Source organism: Taudactylus pleione, unplaced genomic scaffold (assembly GCF_031769625.1).
Source record: "Taudactylus pleione unplaced genomic scaffold, aTauple2 ptg000099l, whole genome shotgun sequence".
NCBI classification, from domain to species: domain Eukaryota; kingdom Metazoa; phylum Chordata; class Amphibia; order Anura; family Myobatrachidae; genus Taudactylus; species Taudactylus pleione.
Genome location: NW_028284501.1, coordinates 501,654 through 526,235, shown reverse-complemented (window position 1 = coordinate 526,235; position 24,582 = coordinate 501,654). Strand labels below are relative to the sequence as shown.

Genomic DNA, 24,582 nt, shown 5'->3' with positions numbered 1-24,582 from the left:
GCCTTTTATCAAAATAATTTTTAAAGGGGCTGCCTGTCTACTATAGGGGTACGCTCATACAAATAATTTTTACAGGGGCTGCCCTGTCTGCTGTAGGGGTACGCTCATACAAATAATTTTTACAGGGGCTGCCCTGTCTGCTGTAGGGGTACGCTCATACAAATAATTTTTACAGGTGCTGCCTGTCTCCTGTTCAGGTATGCTCATACAAATAATTTTTACAGGGGGTGCCCTGCTGCTGTAGGGGTAAGCTCTAACAAATAATTTTTACAGGGGGTGCCCTGTCTGCTGTAGGGGTACGCTCATACAAATAATTTTTACAGGGGGTGCCCTGTCTGCTGTAGGGGTACGCTCATGCAAATAATTTTTACAGGGGGTGCCCTGTCTGCTGTAGGGGTACGCTCATACAAATAATTTTTACAAGGGCTGTCCTGTGGGTTGTATGCTGCCCTTCATCAAAGTAATTTTTACAGGGGTTGGACGCTACCCTTCATCAAACTAATTTTTACAGGGGCTGTCCTGTGGGTTGTATGCTGCCCTTCATCAAAGTAATTTTTACAGGGGTTGTATACTGCTCTTCATCAAACTAATTTTTACAGGGGCTGTCCTGTGGGATGTACGCTGCCCTTCATCAAACTATTTTTTACAGAGGCGGTCCTGTGGGTTGTATGCTGCCCTTCATCAAAGTAATTTTTACAGGGGTTGTACACTGCCCTTCATCAAACTAATTTTTACAGGGGCTTTCCTATGGGTTGTACGCTGCCCTTCATCAAAATAATTTTTACAGGGGCTGTCCTGGACAAAAGTCCATGAAAGATGATGTTTGTCCATAAAAGATGAAGTTTTGCCTCTTTCTGAGACACGATTTTTGTTGGTAAAAATCCGAACTTGGCGGGAAAATTCGAACTAATCCGAGTCTGCACATCCCTAGTCTCTGCTACTGTGGTAACTCTCCTTTTGATAAGGATGAGAGCTATGGCTTCTACTGGATTGGTGGCTGGAAGAGGAATCATATCTGTGTGGGGGAGAATGATCGGATCCGTGACTGTACTGACTTTGGTGAGGCGGATAATGTGATGGCGAGTAACTGGGTTGGGCCATCATTGCTGTGCTGAATCCATGAGGGGTTTCCGACCTATAGAAGTTATTCATAATTGCTTGTCTTTAAAGATTGTCCGGAGAAGAGTAAGATCTCTGATAGTTTGGAACAGGAGGTGAAAGTTCAGAGTATTTTGTGAACTCCCCATTGCCATCATGACTGCGGTCATGTGTTGATGGACTGTTTCCAGTAAAGCTGCCATTTCCTTGTGGTGAGTATTCTGCGCTATTTGCTTCTGCAGAGCCATGGCTGCTTCCTGATCTGAATTGAATTTTCAGCAGCCTCCCAAAGAGTTTGATTCCATTTAACAAACTCATTCCATAGGGAACAGACTCCTCATGTTTGAAATTGACAAAAGCAAATAGTTTCGGCTTTCCATCCTTTGGAACTTTAGCGTTAATTGCAGGACCAGCCTGCAGAAACAGCTCAAACAAGATCTCCTCGGTGGCCCTGGGATTTAAGTTCCCCACGAACAGCGACCTATCAGCCTCGGCGGTGCCCATCTCTCTCCTGAGTCCCATCCTGTGTGCCCAGCAGCAGCAGTTGATGGGTGACGCGATAAGTCACCACGTAGCACCTTTTGGTGCCTAGTTTTTCAAACTGCCATCCCTATCTGCCACTGCAGTGCCATTCCTAGATGGGCCACGTGTTTGTGCCACCCACTTGTGTCACTTAGCATAATCATCCAACTACCTCGGTGCAACCTTTTGGCCTAAAAACAATATTGTGAGGTGTTCAGAATAGACCGGAAATGAGTGGAAATTAATATTATTGAGGTTAATAATAGTGTAGGAACAAAAATTTGTGATTTTAGCTGTTTTTATGCTTTTTTCCAAAAAATTACAGATCCAAAACACAAAACCGGGAAGGGTGGTTTTGGCAAAACCAATCCAGATCTAAAACACAAAGAAAGATCCAGATCCAAATGCCCTGGTGAGAGGGACCCCTTCATGAAAGGGTTCCCATGGCTTTGTCATTACTCCCCTCGCTAGAAAGGGTCTGGTGCTGGTTATGGATAATACAGGGGACACCTACACTTTTTGTCCCCTGTATTTCCAAAACCAGGACCGGTTCACTGAGCCCATTGCTGGTTGTGCTAAATACAGGGGACCCCTACATCTTTTGTCCCCTGTATTTTCACAACCAGGACTGGCTCTCAAAAGCCTGGTTTCTGGTTATGCTAAATACAGGGTACCCCTATGTCATTTGTCCCCTGTATTTTCATAACCAGGACCGGCTGTGAAAAGCCCGGAGCTGGTTGTGCTTTAGGGGGAGCATGTAATTTTAAAAAAAATTTCACTTGTTTTCATTTTTTTAACACAGATGCATGGATGATCTCACTGATTCATCCATGCATTTGTGTCTTATTGATTTTTTTTTCCATATGCATGCTGTACGGATCGCACTGATCCGTGTGTGCATCTCTAAAACATTTTGTTTTACACAGATGCCTGCATCATGGATCTCACTGATCCATTCATGCAGCTATCTTTAGATCTTGCACAATAGTTCTTATGACAAAATGTGCTGTTTAAGCACCATATCTTGTCCTGGAGTGCCGGGGAGAGTTCAAGGTAAATCGTTCACGATATCGCATCATGAGCACATCGTTCCAAGTGTAGGGGCCTTAAGAAGCAGTTCAGGGATGGGACCATCAGCGTCAGTGAGCCCCTCTGCTGTCCCTGTGCACTGCCCCACATGCCTGCAGCCTGCCCCCACAGCTGTCTCTTCCTCTGCATTCCCGAAACACCTTCTATGTATTGTCCCCTCCACCACCCACGCTAGTGTACCATTTTGTTACCCTTCTCCCCTGCAGGTGGCCCAGTTTGCTGCTCCCGTCCTTGATGGAAAATAAATGATAAAAAAGCAATGAAATTCCATAGACAAAAAACCTTAGGGTTTCACATGTCCCATTAAGGCTTCTTAGACATGATCTGAAATTTCACAAATCCTACTGAATTTCTACCACTAAAACATAAAAAAAAAAATGAAATTCCGATAATTCAGCTTGACGCCTTAATGGATTTGTTCCTTGCGCAATACAAATATGTAGTTAGCTGCAGATTCAGCACTCTCACAGAGTGAAATTGCTGTCACTCATAACATGGTGGAGCTGCTAATTCACAGAATTGTGTGGAATACACACATGCAGTCTATGCAATTGAGGTCTGAGCAGAAGATAGAGCTGCGCAGATGGGATAAGAGTGGTGTGGATGGGGGGAGGAGACAGAGCAGCATGGATGGGGGAGACAGAAAGGCATGGAGAGAGGGGAAGATTAAGCAGCACAGATGGGGGAAGCCAAAGTGATGCAGATGGGTGGAAAACATTGGTGCGGATGGGGGGTAGACAGAGTGCCATGGTTTGGGGGGACAGAGCAACATGGATGGGGGGTACAGAGTGGCATAGACACGGGGAGACAGAGCATCGCAGATGGGTAAAGACAGATTGGTGTGGATGAGGGAAAACAGACTGGCACAAATGGGAGAACACACAACAGTAGGGATTAGGGAAAACATATTAGTGCAGATGGGGGGAAGACAGAGTGTTGCGGGTGGGGGGTCAGAGTGGCACGGTTGGGGGGACAGAGTGGTGCAGATGGAGGAAGGAAGAGTGGCATAGATGAGGGGAAGACAGAGCAGTGTGGCTGGGAGGACGGCAATGGTGCAGATGGAGGGAAACAGAGTGGCACGGATGCAGGAAGACAGGGCGTTGTGGATGAGGAAAGACAGATTAGTGTGGTATGAGGGAATACAGACTAGCACAGTTCAGAGACCACACAGCAGTAGGGATTGGGGAATATACAGAAGCATTGAGGCATATAGGGAAAGAAAGTGTACATGCATAGATAGGGTATGATAGTTTTAGCAATTAGGAAGCTGAATGTGTATTCTAAATTAAATGGATGTACTGTATGGAGAGAGAAGGATGTTGGAATCCAGATGGATTGTTGTGGTGACCGAATGGGAAGATTGTGGGCACTGAGTGGGATATGTGTGCCACATAACTGGTCAGAGTTGCATAGACTGCATGTGTGTATTCCAATGAGCACACAATTCTGTGAATTAGCAGCACCACCATTTTGTGAGTGACAGCAATCTCACTCTGTGTGAGTGCTGAATCTGCAGTTAACCACAGGGTGCAATGGCATACCATATCTGCATTGCGCAAGGAACACGTCCATTAGGGCGTAAGCCTTAACTATCTTAATTTTGTTGCTTTTTTAAGTTTGATTGGCAGAAATTCAGTAGGTTTTGTGAAATTTCAGATCATGTCTAAGAAGCCTTAATGGGACATGTGAAACCATAAGGATTTTTGTCTAATCTATCCATCTATCTATCTATCTATCTATCTATCTATCTATCTATCTATCTATCTATATACTGTATATCTACACATATATATATAGTGTCTATTTGGGATGGAAACAGTATAAACATTTTTGTATGTATGCCTTATACAACTAATAGTGTTATGAGATATGGAACAATATAACTATTTGCTACGTATGCTGTTATTTGCTATTATATTATATTATTCTGTTCATGCTACTCATATCATCAATTTTTTTCTGCTGACTGTATTAGACATTTGTGATAATATAATGCAAAATTAACTGTTCCTCATTTTTGAAATAGTCTTATGGGTTATTTAATTTATGCGTATATATAGACGCGCTTGTATTTATCAGTATAATAAAAAAGAATCCTTTTGTGAGAATATCCTTAATTATTCATATAATGTGGTTCAATGTAATGAATATAAAATGTAATTCAATGCGATAATAAATGAAATATAATTGTAAAATGACAATTAAAACGGACACAATGATAAAAAGTAAAGACCGGCAATGTCTGACAAACTGTGGACTAAGGGCCTGATTCAGAGCCGCTCGTAAGCGTCCGCTCGTTCGTTCCGAGCGATGTTTGCCCAACTGCGCATGCGTACGGATCGTAATACGCATGCGCGAACTAGTCAGTGTGGCAGAAAATCGTTTGTTCGCTAAATAGCGAATGCCTGCTATTTTGAGTGACAGAAGGAGGCGTATGTGGGTGGTAACAGGGGAAGGTGCTTGAAAACGGGGAGTGGAGATCCGAACGCAGGCGTGCTTAAAGGTCAAAACGGGCGTTTTATGGGTGTGCATAATTAATACAGCAGCGTCATTGACCACGTCACTGGGTTATTTTATAGTCAGAACTGCTCGCATGATTGCGGTAGGAAAAACCAACCACAAGAATAGCGAGCAGTTCATACGCTGGTCGATGTACTCGATTAATCTAATAAATAGCGGAGAAGACGTAGGATGCGAGCGGCCAGGGGGCGTAGTTTTCTAAGGGCCTGATTCAGAGCCGGACGCTATTTGCGCTCGCTCGTTCAGAAAAAAGGGGTGGCTATTCAAATGAACCGTTCGCTCTTTTTGGTCTGTTCACGCCTCTAGGTCTGAACGAGCAAACCAAACATGCGGTCGTTTTTTGGAAAACTACGCCCCCTGGCCGCTCGCATCCTACGTCATCTCCGCTATTTATTAGATTAATCGAGTACATCGACCAGCGTATGCACTGTTCGTTATTCTTGTGCTATGCGCCCCTGTCATTATCGGCGCTGCTGTCTACAAGAGAGCAGCGCCGATAGCCTGGGCCATGTATAAACGGTCATATCACCTGACCGTTCGGCCCTCGCTGTAGCTGTCGTTAATGACAGCTACAGCCTGGCGCTAGCCTATCCCCACAGCAGGGACAGCCCTGTCCCTGCTGCGGTCTGTGATACTTGCGAGATCCCACACATGCTCAGTGGAGCCGGCCGGGACAGAGACACAGCACTAGGCTGATGTGCTGTGGTCTCTAGCGGGTAGCGCTGGAGGGGGGAGTTAACGCTCCCCCTCTCTGGCCGATGAGATATTCTTACATCTCATCGGTAGTGCTTCCTGCTTCGCCTCGGTAAAGATATATATATATAGTTTATATGTGAAAAATTATTGTTAAATTGGAAATGAGCATGTCCCCATATATTATGTATTTCAGATATAGATTTGTAGGACTTTATAGGATTCTCTTGACAAAGTGCATTATATAGTAATATCTATGTATCTTTAATAATGATTTGATAAGTTTTTAGATTGTATTGCATAAATAACCTCAGCTGTGAGACAAGGCTTTCTATATTAACTGAAGGGTTAATTGCCAGCTGTACTATTAATCAAGTCCAGAGGTATCGGAACAAATTCATGTTGGGGAGGCAATATGTAATTTAATTTTGGCTACTGTACCTTCTCCTGGATCTCACCACACAGGCAAATGATAAATGGAGATGCACTCATTACCAGCTGTAAGGGGGAAGCTTCAAGCTTTTCAATCACCTCATCACACCGCATTATAAGGCCCTGATTCAGAGCCGGACGCTCTGACCAGAGCGCTCGCTCTGAATCAGGGCCCACCTCCATTAATATGGAGCGTCCTCCTGGACGCTCGTATAGCTGTGGGTCACCACCCACAGCATATATGAGCATGCAGGATGATGGTCGCGATGGTCTTGACCATCGCGACCATCGAAACTGCGAGCAAAAGCCTGTGGTTGGGTTTTTCAACCGCAAGGCCAGGAGTGATTTTGGCTCTATCAGAGCCAAAATCACTCCCACTGACATCACTAGTGATGTCAGTGGGGCCGGCTTCAGACGGTAGGCGTTCCCATGGGAACGCCTCCGCCTGGCAGCCACGCCCCCGGCACACCCACCAAAGGGGGCGTGCTGTCAGTCACCATCGACAGCACGCCCCCTTTGATGAGACACTCCGAGCGAAGGAAAGTCCTTCGCTCGTCGGGTCTCGCGCATGCGCACGACGGAGCTCCCTCCGTCGTGCGCATGCGCAGTGGGGACTATCGACCCACTTGCAAGCAGACAGCCGCTCGCGAGTGGGTCTGAATGAGGGCCTAAGATTTATGTACTACATTTGGACCGTGCAAGCACTTCATAATTACACTACATGGGCACTACAGAATACAATAGAACAGTAAGCCCTGAGAGGTGGACCAATCACATACTGTACAGTATTGCAAAGTGTAAACAGTGTCTTTAATACAATATACAGTACGATAGTAATTCTGCATGGCAGGCTATTTTCGGCAGTGATGTGCGGCACTCACAGGGTGATGGCATGCCTTAGAAATTAGTAGTGGGCTTTTAGCTGCGCTGTATGAAATCATCAATGAACCACAATCTCAGCCCAGAGGTGTCTTTAGATTGCAAAGTGCGGCGCTTACACAGTGATGGCATGTGTTAGAATTAGGGGTTAGAATTAGGGGTGAGCGGGTTCGGATTTCTGAAATCCGAACCCCCCCGATCCGAGGCTGATCCGAGTCAGGCTCGACTTTTCCCGCCTGACTCGGATCTGAAATCGAGGCAAAACGTCATCACCCCGCCTTCCGGGTCTCGCGGGTTTTGGATACTATATAAGGTACCCGCGTCGGCGCCATTTTCTCACTCGGCTGTGGACAGTGAAGAGGGAGGGTGGGAGTTAGGGCTGGCTGGGCTGTGTAGTGTAGTGTAGTGCAGAGTAGTGTTGTGCTGTGCTGTGCTGCGCTGTGCTGCTGTTGTCCATAGGGGCTGTGTCCACTACTTCAAAGAACATAGGGGCTGGCTGTGTTGTGCTGTGAAGCTGTTGTCCATAGGGGCTGTGTCCACTACTTCAAAGTCCATAGGGGCTGGCTGGACTGTGTTGTGCAGTCAGTTGTCCATAGGGGCTGTGTCCACTCCAAAGTCCTGTGCACTGTCCCAGTCCTAAAGGGGTGCTGTAGTGTTGTCCAGGGGGTGCTCTGTCCGTCAGGGGTGCTCCCCCCAAATGCTAAAAAAAAAAATTTTTTTTCTGTGTTTGTGAATTGTGTGCACTATGGCTGCACGTGCATCAACAAAAGAGCAGCGCCAAGCGTGCGCCTGTGTCCCATTAGTAAAGGGCCGGCTGGCTTGTCCGTTAAAGGGTGCTGTAACCCCCAAAGTAAACTCCAAACAAAAAAAATATATATTTTCTGTGTTTGTGAATTGTGTGCGCAGTAGCCGCACGTGCATCAACAAAGTAGTGCCAAGCGTGCGCCTGTGTCATAAGTAAAGGGCCGGCTGGCTTGACCGTTAAAGGGTGCTGTAAGCCCCAAAGTACACTCCAAACCAAATAAAAAAATATTTTCTGTGTTTGTGAATTGTGTGCGCAGTAGCCGCACGTGCATCAACAAAGTAGTGCCAAGCGTGCGCCTGTGTCATAAATAAAGGGCCGGCTGGCTTGACCGTTAAAGGGTGCTGTAACCCCCAAAGTACACTCCAAACCAAATAAAAAAATTTTTTCTGTGTTTGTGAATTGTGTGCGCAGTAGCCGCACGTGCATCAACAAAGTAGTGCCAAGCGTGCGCCTGTGTCATAAGTTAAGGGCCGGCTGGCTTGACCGTTAAAGGGTGCTGTAACCCCCAAAGTACACTCCAAACCAAATAAAAAAATATTTTCTGTGTTTGTGAATTGTGTGCACTGTGGCTGCACGTGCATCAACAAAGTAGTGCCAAGTGTGCGCCTGTGTCATAAGTTAAGGGCCGGCTGGCTTGACCGTTAAAGGTTGCTGTAACCCCCAAAGTACACTCCAAACAAAATAAAAAAATATTTTCTGTGTTTGTGAATTGTGTGCACTGTGGCTGCACGTGTATCAACAAAGGAGCAGCGCCAAGCGTGCGCCTGTGTCCCATAAGTAAAGATCCGGCTGGCTCATTTCTTAAAGGGTGGTGTAACCCACAAAGTGCACTACTCTCCAGCAAAAATAAAAAAATATTTTCTGTGTTTGTGTGCGCCTTAGCCGCACGTATATATCAAATCGATATAACATAAATGGAGGACCAAACTTTCTCCGATAAAAATAAAATAGGGAAAGATCAAGAACCACTTCCACCTAGTGCTGAAGCTGCTGCCACTAGTCATGACATAGACGATAACATGCCATCAACGTCGTCTGCCAAGGCCGATGCCCAATGTCATAGTAGAGGCCACATACAATCCCAAATGACAAAGTTCAGGAAAATTACCTTAAAAAAACATTTAAATCATCTGAAGAGAAACGTAAACTTGCCAATATGCCATTTATGACACGGAGTGGCAAGGAACGGCTAAGGTCTTTCCCTATGACTAGTGTGTGTCATACTAGTAAGACTAGTATGTTCATGACTAGTGGTTCAGCTTCACATGACGATGGAAGCCCTCCTCCCGCTAAAAAAATCAAACGAGTTAAGCTGACAAAAGCACAGTTCTTTGGAGAGGAGAGTCCAAGTGTGGTGGCGGTTGCGATGCCTGACCTTCCCAGCACTGGACGGGAAGAGGTGGCTCTTTCCACCATTTGCACGCCCCCTGCAAGTGCTGAAAGGAGCACCCACAGTCCACTTGCTGATATGCAAATTGAAGATGTCACTGTTGAAGTACAACAGGATGAGGATACTGGTGTAGCTGGCGCTGAGGAGGAAGTTGGCGAGGAGGATTCTGATGGTGATGTGGTTTGTTTAAATCAGGCCCCCGGGGGAGACAGTTGTTGTCCGTGGGATGAAAAAGCCCATCACGGTCATGCCTGGGTAGAAGACCAAACATTACACCTCTTTGGTCTGGCAATATTTCTATCCAAATCCGGACAACTGTCTTGCCATATGTACCATATGTAAAGGTGAAATAAGTAGGGGTAGGGACGTTAACCACCTAGGAACATCCTCCCTTATACGGCACCTGCAGCGCGTTCATAAAAAGTTACTGTCAAGTTCAGAAACTTTGGCTAAGACCGTAAGCAGTCCAGGGACACCTAAATCCCGTTGTCCTGTTGTATCCAAGCGCCTGCAAACCACACCATCAACTCCCTCCTCGTCAATTTCCTCCTTAGTCAGGATCGGAAGTAGTCCTGCAGGCCATGTCACTGGCATGACTGACTCTCCTATCCGGGATTCCTCCGGAGGATCCTGCATTGCTACGCCTACTGCTGCCGCTGCTGCTGTTGCTGCTGCTGGGAGTCGTTCATCATCCCAGAGAGGAAGTAGGAACACCACTGCTTTTACTAAATAATTGACCCTCCAACAGTCCTTAGCGAGAAGGATGAAGTACGACAGCAGTCATCCTGAAGCAAAACGTATAACTGAGGCTTTGACTGCTATGTTGGTGTTAGACGTGCGTCCGGTATCCGCCATTAGTGCAGTGGGATTTAGACAATTGATGGAGGTAGTGTGTCCCCGGTTCCAAATCCCGTCTAGGTTCCACTTCACTAGGCAGGCGATACCAAGACTGTATAGAAACATCAGAAAAAGTGTCCTCAGTATCATGAAAAATGCCGTTGTACCCAATGTCCACTTAACCATGGACATGTGGACAAGTGGAACAGGGCAGACTAAGGACTATATGACTGTGACAGCCCACTGGGTAGATGTATCACCTTACGCAGCAACAGCAGCAGCGTCACCAGTAACAGCATCTCAGAAACGCCAGCTCGTTCCAAGGCAGGCTACGCTGTGTATCACCGGTTTCAGTAAGAGACACACCGCCGACAACCTCTTAGAGAAACTGAGGGAAATCATCGCCCAGTGGCTTACCCCACTCTCCTGGGGATTTGTGATATCTGACAATGCCACCAATATTGTGCGGGCATTACATCTGGGCAAATTCCAGCATGTCCCATGTTTTGCTCACACAATAAACTTGGTGGTGCAGAATTTTCTGAAAAGCGACAGGGGCATGCAGGAGACGCTTTGGGTGGCCCGAAAAATTTCTGGCCACTTTCGCCATTCAGCGACTGCGTGCCGAAGACTGGAGCACCAGCAAACACTCTTGAACCTGCCCTGCCATCACCTGAAGCAAGAGGTTGTGACACGGTGGGACTCAACCCTCTATATGCTTCAGAGGATGGAGGAGCAGCAAAAGGCCATTCAAGCCTATACATCCACCTATGACATAGGCAAGGAGGGGGTATGCACCTGACTCAAGCACAGTGGAGAATGATTTCCGTGTTGTGCAAGGTTCTCCAGCCCTTCAAACTTGCCACACGTGAAGTCAGTTCAGACACTGCCAGCTTGAGTCAGGTCATTCCCCTCATCAGGCTTTTGCAGAAGCAGCTGGAGAAAGTGAAGGAGGAGCTAAGATGGAGCGATTCCGCTCGGCATGTGGGACTTGTGGATGAAGCCCTTCATTCGCTTTGCCAGGATTCCAGGTGGTCAATCTGTTGAAATCAGACCACTACATTTTGGCCACCGTGCACGATCCTATGTGGTATCTCTCTTTCTGGCCGACACAAGCCTGCAGAGGTGCAAAGACCTGCTGGTGAACACACTGTCAGCTGAAGCGGAACGTGACACGTCAACAGCTCCTTCTTCATTTTCTCCCGCAACTGGGGCTGCCAGGAAAAAACTTAGGTATCCTAAGCAACCCGCTGGCGGTGATGCAGGGCAGGCAGGACCAAGTTTGGACATTTGGTCCGGACTGAAGGACCTGGCAACAATTTCTGACATGTCTACTGTCACTACATATGATACTGTCACCATTGACAGAATGGTGGAGGATTACATCAGTGACAGCGTCCAAGTAGGCATGTCAGACAGTCCATACCTGTACTGGCAGGCAAAGATGCAATTTGGAGCCCCTGTACAAACTAGCTCTATTTTACCTGAGTTGCCCCCCCTCCAGTGTGTACTCCGAAAGAGTGTTTAGTGCAGCGGGGAACCTTGTCAGCGAAAGGCGTAGGAGGTTGCTTCAGATGATGTTCATAAAAATGAATTATCAACTCTTCCAGGGAGACCAGCCTCCAGAACGTACAGAGGGACCTGTGGTGGTGGATTCCAGTGGGGACGAGTTAATACTCTGTGAGGATGAGGATGTACACAACACTGAAGAGGGTGAGGAATCGGTGGATGAGGAGGATGAGGACGACATCTTGCCTCCGTAGAGCCAGTTTGTGCAGGGACAGATTAATTGCCAGCTTGTTTTGTGGGGGCCCAAACGAACCAATCATTTCAGCCACAGTTGTGTGGCAGACCCTGGCGCTGAAATGATTGCTTTGTTAAAGTGTGCATGTCCTGTTTATACAACATAAGGGTGGGTGGGAGGGCCCAAGGACAATTCCATCTTGCACCTGTTTTTCTCTTGCATTATGTACTGTTTGGGGCCTAGTTTTTCAAACTGCCATCCTGTCTGCCACTGCAGTGTCACTCCTAGATAGGCCACGTGTTTGTTCCACCCACTCGTGTCGCTTAGCATAGTCATCCAGCTACCTCGGTGCAACCATTTGGACTAAAAACAATATTGTGAGGTGTGAGGTGTTCAGAATAGACTGGAAATTAGTGGAAATTAATGTTATTGAGGTTAATAATAGCATAGGATTAGAAAAACCCACAAATTCTGTGATTTTAGCTGTTTTTATGCTTTTTTAAAAAAAAATACAGATCCAAAACACAAAACCCAGAACCCAAAACACGGAAGGGTGGTTTTGGCAAAACCAATCCAGATCCAAAACACGACGAAAGATTAAGATCCAAAACCAAAACACAAAACACGAAAAGTGGCCGGTGCACACCCCTAGTTAGAATGTAGTAGTGGGGTCTGAGCAGTGGTGTATAAAACCATGACTGAACTACAAGTCTCATTCCAGAAAGAGGTGTCTCTGGATTACAAACTGACTGTGCAGCGGGTGAGACTACAGTATTCGTTAATGATCAGGGTGTGTTTGACTTGCTGCACAGTGTTTTATACGGTGAATAAGATTTAGTCGGACACATACAGTACATAATATTACAGGTTTTTTTTTAATTATCATTTAGTGCCAGCTACGATTCCTGACAGGAAACACACCAAAGTAAAAAAAAAACTTTTTTTTTTATATAATAATATTCTTTAAGAATGAATGGTGGTTGTTGTTGAGGAGCGGGTGGTGTTATCACATTACAAACTTGACTGTGCGTTTTTTGTCACACACATGCAGCAATGTGTGCACTGCTGCACCACTAGGAGCTTGTACAACATGTCGTTAATCAGTACACAGCAATACGTGCTCATCACTGTGGCACTTTAAAATCTTTGGAGTGGGTGGTGTGATCACATTACAAACTTTGTGTGCCCACTAGGGGCCTGATTCAGACCCGCTCGGGAGCGCTCGCAAGCGGGTCGATGTTGCCCAAGTGCGCATGCGCACAACGGAGGCGGCTCCGTCGTGCGCATGCGCGAGACCCGAATAATGACGGCCAAGCCGTCGTTATGGGTCTCGCACCAAAGGGGGCGTTCTGTCGATGGTGATTGACATCACGCCCCCTTTGGTGGGCATGCCGGGGGCGTGGCTGCCCAGACGGAGGCTTTCCCATGGGAATGCCTACCATCTGGGGCCGGCCCCACTGACATCACTAGTGATGTCAGTGGGAGTGCTTTTGGCTCTGATAGAGCCAAAAGCACTCCAGGGCTTGCGGCAGCGAGACCCTACCGCAGGGTCTCGTCACAAGCCCGATGGTCGCGATGGTCTTGACCATCGCGACCATCATTTTGGCCGCTCGCTATAGCTGTGGGTGGTCACCCACAGCTATGCGAGCGGCCAGGAGGCCACTCCAAAAAGGAGAAGGGACGGCCCTGATTCAGAGCGAGCGCTCTGTCAGAGCGTCCGGCTCTGAATCAGGGCCTAGGTCCCTTTCCTCAAAGTAAACAAGCGTGGCTTTGAGGAAAGGGCTTTGCTCTAATGTAAACGTCCGCTTACATTAGACCAGCTTCTCAAGTAATTTATAGTGGTCAGTCACAAAATAGTGCTAGATGTGATCTCCTCAAAGCTTCCAATTTGTAATTAAGGCAAAGAACCAGTTATAAAACAAATGCTGATTTTCTGAAGTATAGAATAAAATCCTAGTTTATTTTGACAAATGCAGTAAAATATGGCCACGACAAGGGTGGTAACATATATAATCACAGTGACAAACAGTTTACCCTTAGATTAAGGGAAAATAATATGAATAAACATACAGCTTTTTCATATAATCAATTACCCACAGTGGGGAGAAACAAAAAATTATAAATATTCATGTAAAACATTACCCTTATATGCAAAGGAAAAATAAGATAAAAATACCCAGACACGTACCCAGGTAGTAAAGGACCATCCATCCCATCCTCCCACCTCCCGTTTCCCCAGATTTAAGCAATGTGGGGGCAAGTTGAAGTGTAAAAATGTAATGGTTAGGCTTATATGTGCATCAAATCTCCATACATACATTCAGATCTCCTAACATACCCCTTACTTGTGTTGGATGAGGAGTGCTCCTGCGCTGCCTCCATCTGCATCCAGGTAACCGAGCCAGCAGTCTTTAGAAGCAGGCCTGACCTCTCCTTAAGTTACTATAGAGGCATACAGAGCCGGCAGAGTACAACAAGTACACTATAACACCACTGCAACTGTAGATAGCATAGCGCCACTAACCACCAAGGTGTTTGTCATCATACCACCCAGCACACTACAACGCCCAGAAAATACCCTCATGTGCCAGGATGCTCTATACAGTTACTATATCTGTACATCCCTGTGTCTCTATGCTACATGTTGTTCCTACCTGCTTAAAAAAACCTAAGACCTGGTTAAGCTGTACATGTGTGGACACACTGCCACAGCTCCAACATATTGCGTAACACGCTTAACACCATTATACACTCTGGCCAAGTGGATTGACTTCCAACTGGACAAATATAATAACACTTAGGGCGGGATGCAGCAACCCTGAAAATGCGGGTTTGACTGCATATCTCATATGCACCAAACCATCTTCAGATGGCGTTACCCTATAGAAGCCTATGAGCTTCTCTCTGCATAGTGCTGTGAGAGGTATCCAATTGAATCCCTCCCAGCAACCCCCGCAGCATGTGTATCATTCTGCACATGATCAGAATGACACAAGAGGGACTTCTGGGTCATAGACCCTGAAGTCCCTCATTCGCAAAGGACATCTCTTACTGAGTGAGCGGTCCTTTGCGCTTTCCTTCATGCATATCGATGTAATCAACACCGGCATGCATGCGAAGATAAGTGGGATGCATCACATCCCACATGCGATGCATCATGCATCCCGCCCCCAGTTAGAGTTGATCCCAGACAATCTTCTGCTGTAACATGCTGCTAACAGGCTAGAGACACAGGACCTTATTCAGAGGCGGCCGTACGGTCTACGACCGCCTCGATGTTTTGGAGCCGGCTCCCTCGTGCGCATGCGTGAGACCAGCTACGACCGACAGCGCCGGTCATAGCGGGTCTCTTTCCAAAGGGGGCGAGCTGTCGATGTTGATTGACAGCTCGCCCCGTTTGGAAGGCGGGCCGGGGGGGGGTGGCAGCCCAAACGGAGGCGTTCCCATGGGAACGCCTACCGTTTGGGGGAGGCCCCACTGACATCACTAGTGATGTCAGTGGAGAGCTTCCGGCTCTGACAGTGCCAGAAGCTCTCCCTGGGGCTTACGACAAGTGAGACCCTACCCTAGGGTCTCATCGTAAGCCCCGATGGTCGTGATGGTCTCTGACCATCGCGACCATCGACCGAGCAGTCGTTAGAGCTGTGGGTGTTAACTCACAGCCTAACGACCGAAACAGAGGCGGGCGGTCAGGATGCAAGCGGCCGCCCAGTTTCTGAGCGACCGCTTGCATCCTCCGACCGCCTCTGAATGAGGCCCACAGTCCAGCAGTCACAAGTTAATAGGTTGCAACAGGGACGTTTAAAGAGAGGAGGTGGACCGCGTGCAGATTCAGTGCGGGCCTCCTCCTCTGTCCATCGGTGCCACGGCGGCCGCTGGTGCAGTAGATTCTGGCTAAATGCCAGAATCTACTGCACATGTGCGGGTCTCTGGTTAAATGGAGCCCGAATACGCGAGTCACTGGGAAAATGGCCACTGCTATTTACATAGTGATTTTTACTGCACCGGCCCGATGCTGCAGAGCAGCACTCTGGAGACAACGGACAGGTAAGTATAAAGACTATAATGGGTACAGGGTTATAGATACACCCCTGGGTTGCGGATTTCAGCATCCTACCCCTGCTGCGCAATATTCTGCTGTTAACATGCCCTTGAGTTCTCCCAGCCTGCGCTTTACGTGTCCAACAGAACCCCCCACAAGCCCATCAGACTTCCCACAAATGCCCTTCACACTTCTCCCACATGCTTATTAGTCCTCTTCTACATACACAGTAGGGATATGTAGAGGAGGACTCAATCCCAACAGAAGAAGCCCGAAAAGGGACTTAAGATAGGCGTTGAAATACCGACGTCTATCTTAATCCTGACGCCGGAACACATAAGGAAGGCAGTCCAAATGGGGTATGTCCGGTGCACCCTTAGTGTTAGCCACGGGAGGGGGGGATAGTTAGGTTTAGATAGCATAGTGGGGTTAGCATTAGGTTTTGGGTTAGGTACCCCAAGGGGAGAGGGTTAGGGTTAGGCACCACTGGGGGGGTTAGAGTTAGCCACTAAGGGGGGAGGGTTAGGTTTAGGCACGAAGGGGGGAGACTTAAGTTTAGGCACTTACAGGGAAGGTTAGGGTGCAGGGTGGGGAGGGTGATGGAGAGAAGGGGGAGGGTAAGTATACTTACCCGATCCCTGTCTGGATACCATCCATCGGGATGCTGCTGTCTGTATTTTGACAGGAGGCATCCGATAGCCGGCATGACATCCCGATTCCATGCATTAGACCTCTCACACTTCCCCATCTTATCACCACTACGTTGACTTACCTTTTCAGCTGGAGTGCTTAGAGGAAGGAGTAAGAGCATACTGCACTCCCTCCTCGCCCTCATTTATCAACGAGTTTATAACTTAAAACTAGTGATAAATATCACTTTTTATGATAAATGGGTGATCCAGCCAATCAGCTCCCAACTGTCATTTTTCTAACAGTTGACAGTTGGGAGGTGATTGGCTGAGCACCATTTATCATAAAAAGTGATATTTATCACTAGTTTTGAGTGACAAAATCATTGATAAATGAGGCCATTAGTATAACTTCCCTGCGTTAAACAGATGAGGTCACTTGACACATAGGTCGGCTAGATCAGGCAGTCTACACTGTTAGGCCACCAGCTGACCATGAAAAGTCCCAGTAAGCCCTATGGCCAATACACAAATACATATGTTATGCAGAAAAAATTATTAAACATAATAACTAATAATAACAGGGCTTATTACCACTTGTAATACCAACTGCAATAAAAATATAAAATATATTGTTGAACATTAGAAATGTATTATATTTGCCATGAAACAAATTAATGAGAAGGGGGCGCTAGTGATCAAAATCTTCAATAGCAAAGACACCCATGATAAAATCACACATTAGCAAGAAAATGTTAGATAAGGAAGCCACAATTTACAATTAATGTACAAGTGCTGACTTGCAGCTAAAACAATATCCGTGTCTCAAATACTAAAACTGTAAGCATTATATGGTGATAACGATCAAAACAATCATTTGAAACAAAAGCAGACACATAAACTGATAATCTGTGACTCACAATGAAATAAAGCCACCGGAGTTTATGGGCTTGCAGGGCATTCACATCGCAGGGTCATTTTTATTCCTGCAATACTTTATATTAGTGTAACTTATCTCCCAATTTGAATGAATACGTATTGAAAGAACATTTTGCTTACAGAGAATCATGCCTGGAAAATCATTATACAGTAGACAGTTAGAGTTGCCTATAATGAGGCAGCCGGAGACAACTGTCTCAGGTAAGGAGCACCCAATGTGAAATTAATAACATTTCGGTGAGTCCTGCTACTTGGTAGCTGGACTTTCAATCAGGAGCAGTCTCTTGGGTGGGATGCACTAAGGCAAGTAATGCGGTCAACCCCCTGAAAATGCAATTTTTGGGGATTTTACCGCATTTCTCATGCGCAGAATGACACCAGAGGGACATTTGGGTCATAGACCGGTAAGTCCCTCACTCATAAAGGACATCTCTTACCGAGAGAGCTGTCCATTGTGTTTTTGTTGATGCATACCGGCAGGCATGCGAAAAGTGGCAGGGTGCATGGCATCCTGGATGCATTCCACCCCTTGTCTGACTTGAAGAAACAATACAACAGATTGCTCCAAATTGACACTACTAATTGTATTATTACAACCCTCCCTGCAAACACTTTTTTCTATTTTCTAAAGGGGGCATGGTCACGCCTCCCATGAATAGGCCACACCCTCAAAAAGTACCAGGCCACAATCAGCTGTCCATGGGCCTGAATGTATGACCCTTGTACCCAATGACTAGGCATAATGGGATGTTCTCAGACATGCAGCTTACTGCTTACATTTTCTCAAAGCTCACTGTACTCAGCATAGTCCTGGCCCTACTCTCTAGGTGCTAAGGCCCAATCATTTTGTCTGCCATTACTGTAAAGGACTGCACTCAATGCAGAGTAGAGTAAGCTTTGAGAAAATGTAAGGGGTAAAATTGGATGTTTCATATATGGTTCTACCATACAGAATGGCTTAAACTGCATGTTAGAAACATAGAATTTGATGACAGATAGGAACCACTTGGCCCATCTAGTCTACCCCATTTTTAAACATATTGTAACCTCAACCCTTATTGATCCTTACTTATTCTGAAGGATATCCTTATGTCTATCCCATGCATTTTTAAATTGCTCTACTGTCTTAGCCTCTACCACCTCTGATGGGAGGCTATTCCACTTATCCACTGCCCTTTCTGTGAAGTAATTTTTCCTCAAATTTCCCCTGAACCTACCACCCTCCAGTTTCAGAACAGGTCCTCTTGTTCTAATACTTCTCTTTCTTTGAAGAATGTCTCCTTCCTTTACCGTGTTAAAACCCTTTGTATATTTGAACGTTTCAATCATGTCCCCCCTATCCCTTCTCTGCTCCGAGTCCAAACTATACATATTAAGATCTTTTAGTTTTTCCTGGTACGTTTTGTGGTGTAGACTTAGCACCATTTTAGTTGCCCTTCTTTGTTCAGTCTCTAATGTATTAATATCTTTCTGGAGATATGGCCTCCAGAACTGAACACAGTATTCGAGATGAGGACGTACCAATGACCTATACAGTGGTATTATCACTTCTTTCTTTCTGCTACTGATGTTATTCGGCCTGATCCACATGTGGTTTTAGGGTTTGCAAACATCGGTTCTTCACCACAAATACTATAGCAAAAAACACTGTTGCATTGATATTGGGAAAGTCCTTTCAGGAGTAAAATTACCTAAACAGCAATGGAAAAAATGTTACAGTAAAGATGGGAACAGTACAAGACTATGATAAAGTGCTGGCAGGTTTTTTGAGGTTGTCAATAAATTATGAGGCGTTCTCTTCAAATAGGGTGGTGTAAGCCTGTACTAAGGTTGGGGGTGATCTCGCAAGTCCTGGGCACACGACAGTCTAAAGTAAGAAGAAACAGAACCAGGACCTCAATCTAATGTACTCTGCTGTCTTCACCTACACTAGTAGGTGCTTGATCTCTTTCTCTACCCTCTATGTGCTTTCAGAGCACGACATCCCTAAACCATAATAGGGAAATGTGCCCCCTTTGCTGCTATAACAGCCCCCACTTTTCTGAGAATATATTTTGAAGCATGGCTGTGTGCATCTCTTCATACACAGGGTCATTAGTGCAGTCAGGAATTGATGTTAGGAGAAAGGGTCTATTATAATATTTGCCTTCACTGGAACTAAGGGGTCCAGGCCAAACCATGAAAAACAGCCTCAGACCATATCGCTCCTCCATTAAATATTATAGTTGCCTGTATGTATTCAGGCCCAGGTGCATCCATTAGACAGCACGATAGTAAAGCAAGATTTGTCATTGCAAATCCAGTGACAGTGGGGTCTGTTCATAAAGTACACGAAGTGGCTCACGATAAACATCACTAGATAACGCATCACATCGATGCAATATATAGTGATATTTAGTAGCCATTAATGTAGATTTACCTGTCCGGCGTCTTCGGGCGGTGTTTGGTCGCTCCGCGATCCCTGTGTGAAGTGAGAAGACAGACATATCAGGAGCCCAATATGCCTGCTCCTCACTTTGCACTCGAGAGCAGCAGGTCAGATGACACTAGGCCCGGCGACAGGGGGGTGCAAAGGGGACACTTGTACCAGGCCCCAAGATTCTGAGGGGTCCTGAACCCTCATGAATTTCGGGAGCCCATTTCACATGTCTCCCTTGCCTCTGCCACCTGCTGTGTAAGCAGGGCACCCAGCATGATGAATGTGGGCTTGTGGCTAGATCCTCCCAAGAGTTGGCAGCGACAGGGAGGCAGGCGCAGGGTGCGTGATGTCATGACTTCGCGCCGCTGAATCAGAGAGGAGCCGTCGGGTCGGAGCCGACCAGCAGGTGAGTGTTGGCCCGGGTGAGTGGTGGGGATGGAGCTGTAGATGAAAGGGGTGACAGACACAGGTGCTGGAGAAGAGGGTGGTATGTGACAGACACAGGTGCTGGGTAAGAGGGGGGTATGTGACAGACACAGGGGCTCCTGAAGAGGGGGAGGTGTGACAGACACAGGGGCTGGGAAAGAGGGGGACATGTGACAGACACAGGTGCTGGAGAAGAGGGGGGTATGTGACAGACACCAGGGCTGGGTAAGAGGGGGGTATGTGACAGACACAGGGGCTCCTGAAGAGGGGGAGGTGTGACAGACACAGGGGCTGGGAAAGAGGGGGACATGTGACAGACACAGGTGCTGGAGAAGAGGGGGGTATGTGACAGACACCAGGGCTGGGTAAGAGGGGGGTATGTGACAGACACAGGTGCTGGAGAAGAGGGGGGTATGTGACAGACACAGGGGCTCCTGAAGAGGGGGGGGTGTGACAGACACAGGGGCTGGGAAAGAGGGGGACATGTGACAGACACAGGGGCTGGGAAAGAGGGGGACATGTGACAGACACAGGTGCTGGAGAAGAAGGGGGTATGTGACAGACACCAGGGCTGGGTAAGAGGGGGGTATGTGACAGACACAGGTGCTGGAGAAGAGGGGGGTATGTGACAGACACAGGGGCTCCTGAAGAGGGGGAGGGGTGTGACAGACACAGGGGCTGGGAAAGAGGGGGACATGTGACAGACACAGGAGCTGGGAAAGAGGGGGACATGTGACAGACACAGGTGCTGGAGAAGAGGGGGGTATGTGACAGACACCAGGGCTGGGTAAGAGGGGGGTATGTGACAGACACAGGGGCTCCTGAAGAGGGGGAGGTGTGACAGACACAGGGGCTGCGAAAGAGGGGGACATGTGACAGACACAGGTGGTGGGTAAGAGGGGGGTATGATACAGACACAGGTGCTGGGGAAGAGGGAGGCTTTTACGGACACAGGGCTGGGGAAGAGAGGGAGGTGTGACAGACACAGGTGCTGGGGAAGAGGGAGTGTGTGACAGACACAAAGGCTCCCAAAGAGGGGGAGGTATGACAGACACAGGTGCTGGGTAAGAGGTGGGGGGTGACAGACACAGGTGCTGGAGAAGAGGTGTGTGTGACAGACACAGGGGCTGAGGAAGAGAGGGAGGGGTGACAGACAGGTGCTGGGGAAGAGGGGGAGGTATGACGGATGAGGATAAGGGTTAGCAGAGGGGATAGGGGACCCCAAAAACATGAGTGTACAGGGCCCCAAGATTTCTGTTGCCAGCCCTGGGTAAGACCTGCTGCAGTGGATGCTGGGAAGAGGGGGCTGAGCCAGCACTCGGTGCCAGGAAGACAGCAGGGAAGTATGCAACTTCCCTGCTCTGTACGGTGGCTTGCGGTACAGATAACACTATCCTCAGATGGCGAATCTGTACTGCAGGAGAGGAACGGAAAGCTGTGCTTTCTGTTCCTTTGTGAATAGCACTCACCAATAGCACTCGATGCAGGCATGGAGCAGGGGTACTGCTGGAGAAGTAATACACTTCTCCACGGTAAACTTGTTCTATGAATAGCACGATGCAGAGAAGAGCCCTGATTTCAGCTAAACAGGGCTCTTCTCTGCTTCATTAATAGACCCCAGTGTGCTTTACATCACCTCCCATTGGTGTTTGGCCTTGTATGCAGATACTCAGCTTTGTAATTCCAATATATGTAGCTCCAAATGAAGAGTACTTGTGCTGCTGTTGCTTATATATGCAGTTTGAGTGTTGCAACCTGGGAACACACACTTTTTATTTGTTATTTATTTATTAACAGTTATTTGTATAGAGCACACATATTACAGATCACTTTACAGAGAATATTTAGTCATTAAGAGCTCCATTGGTTTATTGCTAATTAAGCTTCTAAACCAACCTTATCTGAACTTAAGACTAGATTTAGACTAATAAATAAAGACATGGACACAAAAGGTCACAGCTTTTATTTATCAATTAAATTAATTCACCTAACCGAGGTGGACAAAAGATACTGCAATCTCAGTTCCAGCCTTTTAGATGCAAACAAATCGGGGGGGGGGGTGACTGAAACGTCCCCCTGATAGATGCACTTACGTTGTGAAGGACTCGCCTCCATCCAGAGCACAGACCGAACGCTTCCATACAAAAAGCGCCCAGGTCCCCCCGCACAAAGAAGGACAAACTCACCATGTACATCGAAGGCCAGCACCCTTACAACGTTTCCTTGCGCCACATAAAGCCACTGAGATGCAGCGTTCTCCCGCCAAAGTCAGCTTCTAAGGGAAAACTGGCCTGCCACCCACAAAAGAAAAACTAAGCCTAAGAAAAAAACAACAAATCGATAATAAACAACCCTAAACCCAAAGCATTAAGGTGCACTCCATCAGGATGAAAAATCTAGCAGGGTCCGAGCATAAAAAGCTATGCCTAACCACCAAGCCTCTAAATGACCACACGTGCTTGGTCAAAGCTACGTTGGCCCCCTTTTTCCTTAACCTAAACAAGGCCTTATGAATACGGACAACCCCACCACACCAAACGGGTTACCATCACTGATCAGACAATGCGTACAGCAATGCGCACAGCAATCTGACGTAATCCAGGATCTCACGCAGTCGTACAATCAGCTCTACGCCCTTCACATACATTCATACAATGCGCACAGTCATCCACAGCAATAGACGTCATCCAGGATCTCATGCATCGTACAATCAGCTCCACGCCCTTCACATACAAACTTCATAGCCAATATGCAACACCAATCGGCCAGACGCACCCCGTTGAACTACCGAATCAACCAATAAATATTTAACAGATGCACACCTGAGGCCACACACGCCTATCAACTGCACATGCCGTCCACCAAGCAACAAACTGGCACTCTGTGCCAAGCCATGCCTCAAAGCCCAAAACATGTATGGCCCACCAGCCAAACCTGCTCGACTTTTGTTTCCTCCACTGCAAGGAAAGAAAAAAACATGGCCGGGAGGTATCGCACCAAAACCAAGCCACAATAAACATACAAACTTGAAAAAACATAGCAACTAATTAGCAAGGATGCAGAAAGGGGGAAAAAAGTAACCTGAGTGAAAAAGAAAAACTAAAAAACCTCCCAGTGGGCAGGATCAAGATCCCCTGGAGGAAAAATTAAAAAATCCCTTCACACCTTCACTTATCGAATACTAGCCATTTGAAAACTGGCAGGTAAACAACGTTTTCGGGTTGATGCAGGGAGCGCTACTAAAACTCACTGCATTGGACGTAAGTTTTGACACAGAGGACTCCCACCTACCAATCCCTTGAATATAAGCAGTAGACACCCATGCGAAAGCTGAGCCAGTCGTGGCCCCAATCCTAAAGAATGAGTTACATGACAAGCACCACCTAAACCCAGCTCAGCTAAACTACACCTAAGAAACAGCAGCAAACTGAAATTTAGAGAGAGGAGTTAAACAAGCTAACCACTGGGCCCTGTCTGAAGAGCGACACCTTATGTACAAGGACGTAAGTCACGCAGGGCAAACAGACGGATCACCCAGCCTCGGTAAAGTAAGCCATCTGCCCCTTCCTAATTGGTCTCTCTGTAAAACCTAAGCCTGAGAAAAATTGACCGGCGCCCTGAACACAGTGTATGTTAACAATAAACCAGAGGGAAGTGAAGTCATGCTGGACAGCACAATTGCACTGCCCCGGACAACCCCCAAAATTGCAACTGAAAAACCAATCGAAAAAGAGCAACTCCTAAAGCGACAGAAGCCACTTTGTCCATAACCCCAAGTAACCTCCTCAAAAGCTGCAAGTCAAAGGGTCAGCGGGAGTAAGCACCAATGAGAAACCCCTTTGACAACCTTCAAGGGCCTCGGATAGCAGGAATGATTGGGAAGGGCCGTAAAGACCCTTTAACTTACAAAAGAAGGAGATTAACGCCAGTGATGCAACCACATAAGCCTTAAAGTGACCACGCTTGTAATATATTCATATAAATGACAAAAGCATGTCCCCTGAAGACCTAACCTCCTGAGAACACCATGCACAGAAAGTCTGGCAGTCTCGCCAGGCCACTATAGAAGTCTGCAGAGTTGCTGGCACAAGCGCCCTTCATGCCAGCCTGATAATCTG

At 47.0% G+C, this 24,582-nt stretch overlaps 1 pseudogene; it reads right to left on the bottom strand.

The window, feature by feature from the left end:
- Positions 1 to 927: 927 nt before the first annotated feature.
- LOC148526393 (RNA-binding protein 7 pseudogene) lies at positions 928 to 1,602 on the bottom strand (annotated as a pseudogene).
- Positions 1,603 to 24,582: the final 22,980 nt, after the last annotated feature.